Here is a 16,355-nt window from a genome sequence, read left to right as displayed (position 1 = left end):
GTGTGCAGTGATCGTCCTTTCCCAGGCTCGGAAGATTTGAAGCTCAGAGAATTCCTGAGCCAACAATTGTATCTTTGTCTTTGGTGGATTTCTCTCCCCTGAATTTCTCCAATTGTTTTTTAACCCATCTAGGTTTTTGAGCGGCCGCAAATCTGGTATCTATTCTAAGGCCAAATACCAGTGTTTTTATACATAAATAATGATGTCATGTTCCTTAATTTTTTTAATTCCAGAACTGTGATAACTATATTATAATGGTCAGATTTTCAAGATGTCCCTGCTTGCAGTAAATATTCAAATTACCAGTAACATTTGAGACTATTAGCTTCCAGAGGCATAAAATGCAAATATAACTTCTTCACTTGTGGAAAGCAAATGTGAGCAGAATGTCAACAGAGCCAAGACTAAGTATTGGTTTACTGCAATCCCCGGCGGTATTTTTTTCATCTGTAATGTTTCTTCTCTTTGTTTCTTTGTTTTATCCAAGTATTATGACCTGAGACGACATACTCTTGGGAACGACCATGATGGACTAATTATGATCTCTAGATTCTATTGCCATAGAAGTCTATAAACCAATAATGCCCGTGTCTTACGTAGCATTTTTCGTGTGTATATATTGTAGCATTTACATATAGGAATAAACTTTGGAACAATTCATCCACAGGTGTTTCTGATCCCTCTTATTCCTTCTCTTATATTTGTATGCATAAAGTAAAATAAATCAAGATATCTTGATAGGTGTTAAATATGTATACCGTGAGTCACACTAGTATGCTTTCTGCAATGTGAATTAGTTGTCTTAATATGTACCTGCTAACCTCGGAAACAAAAATTCTGTCAGATACAATACATTTCAAAGGTGTTTGTCACTTTACTAGGGCATATTCCGATTTGCCTGAAGTTAAGGCTTTGAAATACTCAAGGCACATCTGTTGCAGGTTGTATTCTGAAAAAGGATAGCTACTTCAAAGTGCCGCGCCCAGGATAAATTGCTAATCCAGGTGAACCCCTTGACACTGGCCCGAGTTCAACCCTTACTTTAGCACGTGGTAACGATTACCAGGCTCGGAAGCTGCGCTCAGCGTAGCGGGCCTGTGCCGGCGCTACGCGTGGATGCCCGTGTTAGCACCGCGTTCTCGGGCACTCACAGCTGAGGCGGCCGCACCCGGCCAGGCGTTAGGGAAGCGTCTCTGGAGGTGGCGCGCAGCCCGGCGCTCTGCCGAGGGCCGCCGCCGGGAGGTGGCGGAGGGCGGGCGGTGTCCCGCTGGGCGCTGGCTCTGCCGGGGGAGAGCGGTGGCTTCGCAGGGCGAGCAGTGCCCCCTCGTGCCCCAGCCGGGCCTCCCTGCTTGGCGCCGGGGGGAGCCGCAGGAGCCCGGGGTGGGCTTGCCGCTTTTGCCGATGCATCTGGTACTACGAGCGATATGAAAGCGCCGAGCCTCGGTAATGTGGCATACAGATAAACAATATTCGGATCATTTCTCTGATCGTGATGGATTATTTGGCCATAACAAGCGTATTATCCTCGCTTAATGAATGGAACATGCCATTTCTTCCTAGTCATTGTCAGGCTTTGATGCAGCACAATTAGCAGAGGTTCTCATTTAATTACCTAGCATAATAGGACCTGAAACGCTGAAATTCAATCTTTCATATAAGTACTGCTTTTCAACAGTCCCCTAGGCTAATGAGGATAATGTTCCAACCTAATGGATATTATTTATAAAGAAAACATTGCGAAACAAATACAGTCTTACAGGAGTATAATACTTCAAATTGCTTTAGGAACTGTTTGATTACTGTGGCCAATAACTGTTGTAAATTGGTGAAGATGCAATTAAATAGTCCTAGTTAAAAATTAATAATAATCTAGCGAGGAGTAGGAACTTCTACATGTTACTTCTGCCTCTTGTTTTTTCCCAATCAAAGGAAGGAAACTGACAACAAATAGATTTGTAATGACATTTTAGATACAGCTATCTTGTTAACAATAAGAATGCTGACTCTTACCTGTGTTAGGACAGATTTAAAAAAAAACAAAACACCAGAACTAGGGAAGAATTAAAAAAACAGTTTAGTCTTCTAATGGATTAAGAGAGCCATCTAAACAGATTTTGAGGAACATATGTACGTGCTGCAGAAACTCTTGCAGCCTCTTGGCACTTCTGAAGATAGCACAGACTTTCTTCTATATTTTGATTTGTGTATTTACTTTCAAAAACTTTCTCCAAGTGCCTAAATCATATAATAAAATGAAACATTTGTAGAAACAAGCCATACCTTATGACTATCTCCAGAAAATGAAAAACTTTCAAAATTCACTTCACTATACAGTGTTCACTATTCAGCCTTTTTATTATACATTAATTAATTAGTATGCATGAAACAGGCTATGAAGTTCTTCTACCAGGGCATTCCAGTTCTCTGCAGAAACACTGACATCACCTCAGATATGACTCTTACGTCTCAGGGGCTTGTGTTAGATGGCCTTCAGAGGTCTCTTTCAATCTAAACTACTCTATGATTCTTGATTCTATCTCATTATTCATGTGAACCTGAAAATCACCAAGTTACTTTAATGAGAAGAAGAAGAAAAAGAAGAGTGATAACTGTCCATGCTGAGCTCTTAGTAAATATGTCTCCAGACTCATTTGCATGAACATCAGGGCAGAAACAGAAGGAACCGGTTGTATTTTGATTTGCAGGTGTCACCAGTCCCATAAAAATCACTGGCATTGAGGGTGGGTAGGAGGTTAAAGTGAGGGAAGAACTTAACCCAAGAAGCTTTAGAGAAGCAGGTCATTGGATCAATGGACTACAATCAGCCCTGAACATTTCTTGCAGAAACCGCTATCACTGTCACTGTAATGAGACTTTTAATTAAAAACGAAAGGCAATATGACTCTACAGATGAGCCACGGACTATTTATTATGTTCTCATTAAATATTTGTGGTCTGAAGACCACAGTTTAGCAGCCTCTGACATCCACAGAGCCACAGACTATTTATTATGTTCTCATTAAATGTTTGTGGTCTGAAGACCACAGTTCAACAGGCTCTGACATCCACAGAGTTAGGACGTACACTTCATAACATCCCCTGAGATCAATAGGAACTCATGAGGGAGCGTGTAAGTCTGTCTGCACTTCCCTCCTTAGTAGTGGATACATCGGACTTTGTGGTTACGAAAAGCAGCTCGATTTCGTGATGTGTTTTATTTAGATTGAGCAGATCAAGGCAGAAAGATCTCCACGTAACTCTTCTGTCAGTGCTCACTGCTTTTTTGAACGTCTTTGCCAACAGGAGTTAGTAGAGAAGAAACTTAAAGATGCCCAAAGAGTAGATTGAATTTCTAACTCTATGGCTAATCTTTGATGTTCTAGGCTGCATCCATTCAGCAAATTGTAAGACTTCTAATTGGTAGGTTAATAGGGCCCATGTGTGAAGCAGACGTACTTGTTTAAGCTTTGAATGTCAAAGATAAATCACACTATCAGAACAGGAGGACTTTTGTCTGTAGTACCAAGGTGGAAATTTGGCATTTTAGGCTGAGAATTGTCTTTCCATTGAACTGTGGCTCACACTTTTAATGCCAGAAATAAATTGTACATGAAGCCATATTTGTCTGCTAACCCAAAAAGCAGCTTTATAAAGACTCATGGATGAGCTTTTTTTAAGCTTCCTTGATTTTACTGTCTGCTCAAATTCTAGACTTAAGGCTGATGTAAAGATTTATATAATATCAGGAACGTTGTTCCTGCTCCCCTCCCACCGCCCTGTTCACGAAGTAGGAATTGTCCAAATTTCCACAACTGCGTTCAAGCGACGTGTATTAACCTAAATTAAAACTGCTCAACGAGACAACCTTACATTTTGCCTACATTGCTATCAGAAGTAGCTACAGGGTAAGAACAGTTAACAATTAAATTATGGTTTGCAGTAGAGATGATTAAATGGCATAAATAATGAACAATAAGGTAAAGTAAATCAAGAATTTCATTAATTTCTTAATTAATGCAAGGCAAAAGAGATATTCAATACAATTGCAAGACAGCAATTTTAAAATTGGCCTTATGAATAGGGGCAATGTCTGTGGAACCCCTTACCACAGACACCATTAGGGGAAGCGATTAGTAGTATTAAAAAAATACAGGAGATTTATATTGACAACATCTGAAATTACAATAGTAGCATTTTCAGAAATTTTATAAGCCCTTATTCATCAGCATATGAGCCACCTTTTAACCAAATAAATTAAAAAACTCTATTTTTTGGCAAATTGTCTTGTAACCATATACAACTATTCCTCATGCCTTACTTCAAAGCAGACACAAGATAGTATATCAGAAGAACTTCTTTGTCAATGACTTCCTAGGTTCATAATAACTGAAAAAATATTTCATTAAAAATAACCAAAAAAGGATTATTTCCTGGCTTTTAATAGCTAATTTAATTTGTAAATCTAACATTTAATTGAATCAGTAGTCAACTGCATTAATCTGAATCCCTTGCTGCAGCTGCTTCTAAGAGGGTTGAACATGTGAGAGCTTTTGCTACTGTTTCCTAATTTTATGAGGCTTCATTTTAAACTACACATGACGGCATACTAGAATACTTTGATTTTATTGTCAACGCAATAGAAACATTTTTATTATTAAAAGTTTATTTTTATTGTTATTTTTATTATCTATTTTATAGTAGCTATAATAATATGTATTATATATTTATATATTATTTTAGTAGTCTTTTTATTATTAAATCATTATATTGCATTGGCACCTACAGGTTGACATACCCGGTTTGTCCTAGGTGGGGTACAAAACTATATTTGATAAGTCTTGGACACAAAAGCTTGCAATCAGCAGCATAGGAATTTGACTTCTCTGTAATTTTCTGCTAAGAAGGCATGTGTTGTACTTTCAAAACACTCAATCAGTGTTCTGATTTCAAATATCAACTGCATTTTCTTGTCCAAAGCACAGTAACTTTCATTCAGAGGAAGCAAAATCAACTGCATACTCGTAGCCTGTCTATAAATAACATGCCCATATCTTCTGTGCAGGACTTTTCTCTCTCTGTTCTGTGGGATGTGTTTGCTTGGCAGAATAGGCAGTAGAAATTTTGAATGCCCCTTTCTTTCTCCTTAGAAGGTAGCAGTCTCAATCTTGTTCTCCAAAACATCTATAAAATACGCCTCCTGACTTACAAGGACAGTAGCAGGTCTGAAGTGTTCACCGTCTTCTAGAAGATCAGTTAGCAGACATTTGTCATTGACTTCACAAAAGGTTACAGTGTTCTTTCCTTCTGATTGGTGACAATGATTTAAACATCATGTTCTGCTGAATTTCCTGTGCTCACTGCTTGGATGAGCAAACCAAACCAGACATTGATCTTGGTTTATTGCTTTGTCCACCATTCTTAGCTACCCAAGTTCTGTTAATTTGAAAGGTTTGATAAAAAGAAAGCTTAAAAAAATATTTCAGCATCTCAGTTCCATTTGGGTACCAAATTAAAAGAACCTGGACTTTAGTTTCTCTGTGAAACAGTTCTCTACATTATAGGAAGTAATGGCTTTTCCTTATACTATCAGGTACTGCAGAGATTCTGTTGTGAAGCTTGCAGGTACTACAGCAGCTAGGGCTAGTTATAAATCTCAGATGAAGAAACAATGGGAAGGGAGCATGATTACCTTTAATCTTCTTCCAGTTTCATTTCTCAGCCTTAGCAATTGTCAACACTAAAGAGAGTAATTTCAAAATTCTGCGCACGCTTTGTTCCAGGACCACAATTCAGTCATGTTACGAAGAGTTTTATTTAATGCAGATTGAATCTGAAGTGCTAGGAATATCAGAACTGTATTTCCGTGAACCAACTGAATGTATTTGATATTAACAGAAGAGAAAAAAAATCCACTGCTTAAGCTATCAGTATGTAGTTTGAGCATTTAGATAGCTGCTTAATATAAATAACACCAATCCCATAAAGTAGCCATATGAGAGAAAGGAAATTTTATTTGGTTTAATTTATGATACTGAAAAGTGCCCATACCTTTTAAGACATTCTGACTGAGGTTAATATTACCTACAGTGCCTTATTAAGAAGCTTAATGGCAATTCAAAGTGAGAAGCTATTCAGACTCAATGGTAGTTAAGTACTTTCTTCTAGGTCAGACTTTTAATTGGCTCTGGCTGTGGAAAAAAAGTGCAGAAGAGTATAAAGAGAGAGGAAGAATTTTGGTGCATTGACTGACTGGCCAGACAGAGCAATATTTTAAAGTGGAAAAGAAAAAACATGGGTTTACACTGGAGATTGTGGTAGGTGGTGAGGTATCTGTAGGGAAACAAGTTTCTCAGATGTATACAAGCTGTATGAATAAAAGGAAGACTAATTAAGTCTGCAGCAAGTGGTGTTTGTTCACAGCAGGAAGATTATGACAATCTCCTGAATTTCAGACCTATAGAACTACTGTATTATCTAAGGCAAAGGATGCTTAGTCAAAGGATGTCTTTAGTTTGTCTGCATTAGAGGTTGTTAATGTGTACAGTACTAAACCTTTCCTCTGTGAGACCCTGACACACACTGAAGCTGCTGAACACGGCTGGCTCTAAGCAACTGCCTAGAGCCACAAAGCAGGCAACTGCCTTTAGCAACAGATTGCTGGTTGCTGGAGCTGCAGCAAAAGACCCCAGCCCGGCCACCTGCTTTGGTTATGCCATGTAGCTGTTACTACAGCAGGAGGAAAGCTCAGGCTGGATAAGTGGTGGGAACTAGTCCCAGGAAAGAAGGCAGAAGGGTGGCTCCTCCTTGCAGCTGCAACAGTCACTGTCTCCTCTCCTCACATCTTGCAGAACAGCAAGTCTTACACCCCACGGCTTTGTTTCCCACCATATTTCTGTACCAGCTTCACTGCTTTTCTTTACCTCCTCACTGCATGTCCCTCCAGGTTCCCTTCCATTCAGGCTGGTGTTCAGTGGCCCCCCACTAAAAGGATTCAGCTCACATGAGCAGCAGAAAAAAAAGGCTGATAAAGAAAACGCAAATACTTTTCTGCTTGGCTGACAAATCAGTTCAGTGAAGATTCCAAAAAAGCACCATAGCCAATGCAAGGGAGACACAGCTGTGAGCAGGCAGATGAGAGGCAGAAGCAGTGAGGAAGGGAAGAAGAAACAGGTCTGTCCCTTTGAGGTACAGCAAGTTGTTAGACTGCCTCAGCGGTACTGTGGAACTGTACCCCGGGGCACAAGGAAAGGTCAAAAGAGTCGTTTCTGCAACTATTATAATGGACTAATATAACAGTTGGCAGCAGTGTATCAGCAGTTCACAAATACAGAAGGAGAGCAAATTAGTTAGGATATTAATTGTCATTTTTTTTCATAGTTCCTGTTCTTTTTGTAATTTCAGAGTTAAGTGAGAGAAATGTTTTCATCTATCCTAATTGGATTCAGAACAGTAGCTGAAACGAGAGAAGTTTCCTCTTAGGAGGGATCTTTTTACTGTGCATTCCAGGTGCCCATTCATTTCCCTTTTGATCATGTGAATGTTTTACTTCAACTTTCATAAACAAACATTTGCCTTAGATAATATAAAGAAGCCTTCAAGTATTATGAAAGCACATTCCAGCACTACAGAGCACTGTGAACGGTCACGTTTACAAGGTCAAGCATTCTTGCCAAAAGACCAAAGTAATATATTACTTAAACAGAGAAACAAAGGGTGAAAGGGCTCAGGCCACTGAAAAGGCTATTGTCTCTCTTTCAAGGGACTGTGGAGTTTAGTTTATGAAACAGAAATCAGATCAGACCGAGATCAAGCCAGATGGCTTTGCCACCTGACAAGGTTAGGCGATCTGTCTGACCTTGTTAGGAACCTAGAGTGAGTGTAAATAATGCCCACTTGCCACTTGCTTCTAAAAAGGTTTTTAAACAATAGTGAAACCTAACATGTCAATTATGCAGCTTACACCGCTAGAACTAATGGGAGGATAATTTTACTGACCTGCTATGTTTATTCCATTATTACCATGAATTGCACGGCAGAGGGCCCTGTAGTACAGCTGCAGATAAAGAATGTTATTTTATAACATTCATTTTCTCCATTCATTTTCTGATGCTAACTGAGATAGTTGTTTTAAGCAACTGGAGGCTTGCTTGTATTTGTCCATATGCAGTTGTTTTCTGTCATGTCGGAAACGCCAGCCATTAGTAGAATTATGAGCAAATGCAGTTTTATTAGATTAAAATTCATTACGCTGTTGAACAAATAATATTTGCTGGCTGAGGGAATTCAAACTAGGAGCGGCTTCTCTAATAATGCATATAATCTTTTACACCCCTGCAGAATATATATAGTGCGTTACAAAATCTGAATAGTGATATTATTCCACCTTACCCCACAGTATAAAAAGAATCAAAAAGGATAGGGTTTTTGGAGTAACATAGTGACAAATCAAAAGTGGGCTGGAACAGCTAGCAAAATATTTTTACAAAAAGCTGTGCAAACGTATGAACCGATTTATCAAATATTGTATCTGAAACAACTTCTGATTTGTGTTCCAAGACGGGAATTTTACAAAGCTTATGACTGCCAGAGAGGTTACAAAATATTCTTTCATGTATTAACCGGAAAAATGCAAAGAGACTGAAATGGTCCAAATCTGAAGTTTCAAGAGTTGTTTTGGAACACTGGTTCCCAAAGTTTCCATGCTATAATCCTCATGCTACAACCAAATTATGTTCAAGGACCATTTTTGTTCAGCCACACAGAGCTGTTGTGGTCATGTGAAGCTCTTGCTGTAATCTCTGGGGTGAAAGACTGTGGGTTTAGCAAATTAGAAGGTAAAGGACTCAAAAAAGGGCAGAAGGGAGTCCTAAGTAGATGTGCCCAATGTCTGAACCATAACCTGGAGTATGAGTGTACACCAGGCCAGTGGAGTTCCTGTTCAGACCATCCCCCACAAGCAGAGATGACAGTTTAATGCAGACATTACTTATACTTCAAGATTTGGCCAAGAAAATTAACTTGGGGCTGTTCTGTACTGTTTTTATGGAGAAGGGAAAGGAAAAAGGAGATGTGGGAAAAGGAGATAGATGAAAAGAGTTAATGCTCCTCCTACCTACCCAGGGTAGCAGTTTAGACTTACTCTTATCTGGACTTTAAAGGTTCTGGGTGTATTTTTAACCTGAACACCTGGGAAACAACCCCATACTGACCCAGTTAACCCTTGGTACATGCAAGTGAATTCAAAGGTGGTGTGTAGAGTTCTGATAGCCAGTTGCACCTCAATGAATGAGCATTATTAATCTGTGATGCTCTCTTTTTCTTCCTTGCAATTTCCTTTTTTTGTTGTTGCACAACCAGAAAGTTTTTGGTCAGATTTCTTTTTCAGATATTCCTTTCCAGCTATAGATAGCTACCGTGTTCCAGATTTCTTGTTTGTGTTAGCATCTAAGTTTGCAGTTTAGCTCCTAACTATGATGCATTATTTTAACGCACTCATCCCACTGTCCGATTTACTGCATGTAGTTGCATCCACAGGCTTAGCTCTAATGCCTTTAGTGTCATCATACTGTCATCTCTATGAATTTGTATTAAAGAAACACAGAAAACTTCCATATGCATCTGGCAATAGAAAAAAATGACATTAGTAAATACTGACGTGATCTTGCATCCTGATAAAGTTTGTAAGGGTGCATGAAGAAAAAAACTGTAACTAAAGTCAACAAGAACAAATATATTACATTGTATCTGAAGAGCTCTTGCACACAGAGTGTGTCAAACAATCTGAAAATACTGGTACTGATACTCTGCTACTATGGGACAAAGTAAAACTGAAGCTTCCAATGTAATATTGAATATCTTGTTGATACGGTAAGTGTTAGACTTCATTAAAAATGAAGCAAATCATTACAGTCTTCCGATAGTGGGGAAAAGGACAAAAGCAATTTTGTCATTGCATCAACAAATTATTTAAAATCTTTTTACTGATATATTTCCACTCTTAAAGATGCTGGTTTGGGATCTAAGAAAAGGAGGTTACTAATAGGTTAGGATCTATACTGTGTGAGCAGGTATGGTAGAAATGTTATTACATTTTACTAACATCTCTTATTTTCTTGCACTATGATTAATGGTCCTGATCAAGACTGAGGTCCCACTTTAGCTGGCAGTTGGCAAATTGAGTTTACAGCCTAAGTAAAAAAAGTAAAAAGTAGAGGAGAAACAGGGAAGTAAAGTACCTTCTACAAGATCACATAGTATGTCAGATAAAACCGGTGAGAAACCTGATCCTGTTTCTAAGTGCAAGGGTGCAGCCAAAAGCCTGGCTTCCCTCCTTGGAGCTAAGATGAATGGAGGTCTGAATATATGAGGTGTTGTTCTTGGGGAATGTGACATTATGATTATTTACTAGTTTCAGACTGGAAATGGCTTTTTGTCTGCTGTTCTCTTCACTACTGGATAACAGATTGTTTGCTCGGACCTTTTAGAAAAGTAGTGGCTGCTGAAGAAAAGTCTTCAAATAATGAGTTGTGGAATTTTGTTTGATAAGGACTGAAAAACTCTAAAAGGTCGGGACAGAGTTCACTTAATAGATGGAAGACTTTTCATTGACTTTCAAAAACAGTAGATCAGGTCTGTAACTGAGGCATCAAAATTCGTCCCTTCAATAGAGTGAATGCATATCTAAGTTGATGTGCATCTGGATTCTAATATACTTTTCATTATGCAAATTTGAATAGCATGATGTATAAATTTGCAGATGGAAATAAATAGATTCTAGGCTATTATTTGTTAAACCTTTGCTCATAACACTGCAGCTTAGCTGCTTTTATACAGAACTACAGCTGCAGAGAGGCCAAAAGAATTCAGCAATCAGATAACATAAGAACAGTGATTTCCAAAACATCACTGAAGATGCCCATTTTACTAATTTTCTTCCCTTGTATCTTCCACTAGCAAGAGCAGCAGTAGGCTCGGATTGGATTCCTCTCCCCGTCTCCAGAGAAAGTGGGACTGGTGAAAACAGTATGACCTTCCCTTCCCATTTTTCAAAAGCTAAAGTTGTCACTGATTCGTGGAGAACAAATACACAGAAACACCCCTTCGCTTGCCTAGGTCCATTGCTATTCCCTTTCTTTCCAAGTTTCAATACTGGGTATGGGAAGCTGGCGGTTGAGTTGTCCACTTCATATTGATATAGCAGCATGTTTGGCAGAAGTATTCCTCTGTGCTTTTATCAATGTCAGCTCTTCTAGAATCGGAAGGATCTCTTCCAGGTGAAACAAACAAATACACTCTTCCTTCAGTTCTTGCTTTTTAAGTCTGGTACCTTTATTATCAGTTCCTAAATGTGATTTTTCTGATGTGGACACTATAGGTCAGCAGTATTTGCCCAAAGTACATCACAGTCAAAAAAAAAAAGGTTTTTTCATTGTACTACATGGACCTTGGATCAGTTTCCTGGAAAACTGATACTCTCAGAAAATTCTACATAGACAGAAAATGTTGCTGACCGCTGTATTGTCTCTGTGTTATCTCTGGAAGCCTTTCTGCAAGTGGTTTTGTGCTAAGAAATGCTTTGCAGATATTGCAGTATTTGTATTACATGAAGCTTCTAGTCACTCTAGAAAAGACATCTAATTTTGTAATACAGAAATTACTTTTTAAAAAAGTCAGTAATTGCCAGAGACATGGATAATGTCTGAGATATCACTGTCATCAGTTATTCTGAGCACAGTGTTATTTAGTTCATAGCATACTGAGAGCTCACAAGCTAACAGCTCAGGCAAATCACTGAAAGTACAATCTTAAAGATCCCCCTTGCCTTCTGATCCTATCCTACATCTGTCCACAGATGGTGACCACTGGTAAATTATGGTGTGCAGGGTACAATGACATTGGTGGTATGTGAACAAGAAAAGAAACACTTAAAAATTGTGCACTGACTTGAAAAATATATCTTAGCCATCAGGAAGGAGGGTTGTGATCTTTTGTACTTCAAAGACATGATGATAAATCTTACTTTTTAAGGATTACACATAAGTATCTTATGGATACCAGGGACAATAGGTCAGGGAATTACAAAAAAAAAAAAAAAAAAAAAGGCAGCAAAATAAAGAATTACTGTTATGAGTCATTAAACAAAATTCTAGTTATGTTTTATGTACTGTTGAATAAAGAGCTCATTGTTATTTATTAAAGTATCATCATTACCTGATAAACCATGTTAGAAGAGGATGGATTTATTATTGTTCCCATACAACTAAAAGGTTAACACCCTTCTGACTGCAAAATAATACACTTTCAGCTAATGGGAGCATTTAGCATTTAACAGAGCTGTGAAAAAATGTCCTTGATATTTATTAATAGACGAATACCATTTTCTAGGGCCAGCTCCTAAAATCTTCAGACACTGATATGAGATTTAAAGCTTTTCTCAATTAGTTTCTCTTGAGTACTCTACTTGCAAATATTAATATATTAAAAGATCAAACAAAAAGTATGGGCTCATATTGTTTCAAAATTTCTTTTAATGGAATTATAGACAGCAGGTTAAGTTGAAAAACTCACTCTCTGTTCCTACAGTTTTTTCTATTACTACTTTTTAAACTAACAAATGGTATGTGAGGTGTCATGGTGTGATGTGTCAATGATGCAACTACTAGTATTACTCTTTAGAGAATCACTGAGTGTTGGGGGTTTTTTGTTTACTGTGACTTAGTGTCATTCTAATCAAAAAAAGACTGATGAAGAGGTGAATAAGCCATTTTCAAAATGTCCACCTGTCTGTCAGTTAGTGGGGACTCTCAGTTAAATCCAACAGCATCATCTTGTACTACTGTTACAGACATAATGCAGTGATCTCAGTGAATGGACTATGGGGACTGAGTTTTATCATAAGCAAGGTACAAAAATTCCTGTGATAGCAACTGTAAAGAGTAAAAGAAAATATCCATGACATAGCTATTTTATTTACATACTCGGTAAGAACACTGATATACCCAGATCTGTCCAGGGCAGTGAGACTTCCTGCTCTTATTAATTCAATAACAATAGGTGTACCTCATGTGGTGCTGAAATCCTCAGCCTAAAATTATTCATCCTTAGATCAGAATTCAGTTATCAGAAGTGATCAGTATCACTTCTGTTGCACTGTCTTGGCCAATCAACGTTGTCCACTGATACATAGCAGCCTGTGAGGTACTTCAAGTAGTCTCTCAAAAATTCTGTTTCTTTCCTCATGTAAAACAGTCAACAAATTTCCTACATAGGTGATGGATGTAAGTAGCTGTGTTTTCTGCAAAAGGAGTTCATGTGCAGAACAATGGAAATACAATTCTAAATGTGAAGCGCTTGAACATCAACAGTTCCCAAATCAGTATTTATTTTCTTTGTTTCTTTGTTATGGAAATTAGTTAGATATAGCGAGTATTTTTCAGTTAGTAGATCACATGTTTTAGAGTACAGACACCTCCTGGTAGGTGTGAAAGAGTTTAAGAAGAAAATGTGATGAAATATGCATATTCTTTCTGTAGAAGAAAGAAGGAAAAAAGTGTTGTCTGGAAGGATTTTTACTGTCCTTCAAGTTAAAGAAAAGGAAAGGTACATTACTTGAGCCTTTTCTCCTGCGGCCTTCTTTAGAGACTTAGAAGATGAAAGTAGGATCTCTTTGAACATGAAAACCTTCAAATTAAACACGATTGTTTGGTATTTAGTAAAAGAATTTAATGAACTCTTACTAGTATGTTCCTCATATATCTTCATTTGAAGCACTTGCAATATACCCTAATATATCCAGAAAAAGTACTACATGTGTTCAAAGGAAGCTGCTTTCCACTTTGTACTTTTGCATGTAAATTAAATTGCCTGAGCCATTAACACATTGGAGAAAACATTGGAGAAGATAGTTTTAAGTAAGTTGCAAATATTACTTCATTCCCATAGGCATTTCACTGAAGCCTTTTAGTCATTTAAAACTAGGGGTTTGGATACTATGTATTTCTGCCCTTGTGTTTAAAATTCTATTCTCAATTATGAAAAAGTGTGTTTCCTAGGGACTCTACATTCTTCTGGAACAGTATTTTCCATAAATAAAACAAGTATATATTTGCTGGAGGTAGAGCTAACATCTGATACAGAGCATGCATTGAGTATGACATGATACGATATCCAATTGGAGGGAGCTAATTAAATGTGGGAGAACCATAACTGAAGCAAGGAGGTGAGAAAACCCTACAAACTAAACAGAAGCTACTGTTTAAATGTTTGCACTTTAGAAATGGTCGTATGGGTCGTGTTCTATTTTCTTTTTTGTAGGGCCTTATATAACGACCACCATGACAATAGTAAGGTATATTTTTATAGCGTAACAAGTGAAATAACTGAATGTCACATGTAAGCTATTCTAGCCCTCTTCCTTTCCAGTCATGGACCATGGAAATCTGTGAAAAAATGTTGGTTTCTATCAGCTGACTGGACCTAGGAATGTATTTACATACTGTTAATGTAAAGTTATCTGTAGATATTACCTGGAAATGGAAATTAGGCCTGTAAAAAAAATCCACACTTGCCCCAAAACAGGGGGAGAGTACAGCAAAAGTTATTTAGGTGCCTAGGGGAATCAATGAGTTGAGACATTTTCTCTACATACTGTAAGAAAGTTTGGCCCTGTGATTTGCTAATCCCTCATGGGTTTCTTATACAGTCTCAGAACAAAGATATCTGGAGTTCTGTAAAGCCTTTGACATGGTCCCCCACAACATCCTTCTCTCTAAATTGGCGAGATATGGATTTGATGGGTGGACTGTTCAGTGGATAAGGAATGGGTTGGATGGTCGCATCCAGAGGGTAGCGGTCAACGGCTCAATGTCCAGATGGAGATCAGTGACAAGTGGTGTCCCTCAGGGGTCCATACTGGGACCAGTGCTGTTCAATATTTTCATCAATGACGTTGACAGCGAGATCAAGTGCATGCTCAGCAAGTTTGCAGATGACACCAAGCTGAGTGGTGCAGTTGACATGCCGGAGAATGTGATGTCATCCAGAGGGACCTGGACAAGCTGGAGAAGTGGGCCTGTGTGAACCTCATGAGGTTCAACAAGGCCAAGTGCAGGGTCCTACACCTGGGTCGGGGCAATCCTCGGTTTCAATTCAGGCTGGGGGATGATGTGATCGAGAGCAGCCCTGCGGAAAAGGACTTGGGGGCACTGATGGACAAAAAGCTGGACATGAGCCAACAATGTGTGCTCGCAGCCCAGAAGGCCAACCGTTCCTGGGCTGCATCAAAAGAAGCATGGCCAGCAGGTTGAGGGAGGTGATTCTGCCACTCTACTCCGCTCTGGTGAGACCCCACCTGGAGTACTGCGTCCAGCTCTAGAGGCCTCAGCACAAGAAGGACATGGAGCTGTTGGAGTGAGTCCAGAGGAGGGCCACAAAAATGATCTGAGGGCTGGAGCACCTCTCCTACAAGGACAGGCTGAGAAAGTTGGGGTTGTTCAGCCTGGAGAAGAGAAGGCTGCAGGGAGACCTTATAGCAGCCTGCCAGTACTTAAAGGGGGCCTATAGGAAAGACGGGGACAGACTTTTTAGCAAGGCCTGTTGTGACAGGGCAAGGAGCAATGGTTTTAAACTAAGGGAGGGCAGATTTAGACTGGATTTAAGAAAGAAATTTTTTACAATGAGGGTGGTGAAGCACTGGAACAGGTTGCCCAGAGAGGTAGTGGAGGCCCCATCCCTGGAAACATTCAAGGTCAGGTTGGATGGGGCTCTGAGCAACCTGATCGAGTTAAAGATGCCCCTGGTCTTGCAGGGAAGTTGGACTAGGGGGTCCCTTCCAAGCCAAAGCATTCTATGATTCTATGATTCTATGATATTACATTAGATGGAAGCCCTGCTGAGAAGAGATGTCAGTTAGGTGTAGGGGGAACACTACACAGTGAGACTAGAAAAGCTATTTTGGGGAAGAAAGAAGAAAGCTTGCCAAGTAGTTATCTTCTTTTGGAGAGGCATGAGGCCCAAGATTAATTAAGAGTGTTCTATACAATTGCGATGGTTCTATGGTTAAAATCCTGGTGATGTCCCTTTCCTTAGACAGTAAAACACATTATGTTTTTCTGAAGCTATCTCTATAAGAGAGATGTCCTGCTTGAGTTATTCCCTGTGGAAAGTCAATATTCTGTCTTCTTTACCTAGCCCCAGAGAGCGTCTTGAATCTTGAACTCAACCACTGGAGAAGTTTCAGACAGTTGTTGCATAACTAATGTGCTTAATCCATAGAGGGAAGAAAACATGTCAGAACTAAGATGGTGTGATAAACTAAAACTGTCATTTGGGGACAGAGTGAAAAGTAAATTAGTGAA

Source organism: Mycteria americana, chromosome 13 (genome assembly GCF_035582795.1).
Source record: "Mycteria americana isolate JAX WOST 10 ecotype Jacksonville Zoo and Gardens chromosome 13, USCA_MyAme_1.0, whole genome shotgun sequence".
Taxonomy (NCBI): Eukaryota; Metazoa; Chordata; class Aves; order Ciconiiformes; family Ciconiidae; genus Mycteria; species Mycteria americana.
The sequence above is the reverse complement of the archived record's forward strand: the minus strand, read 5'-3'. Positions refer to the sequence as shown.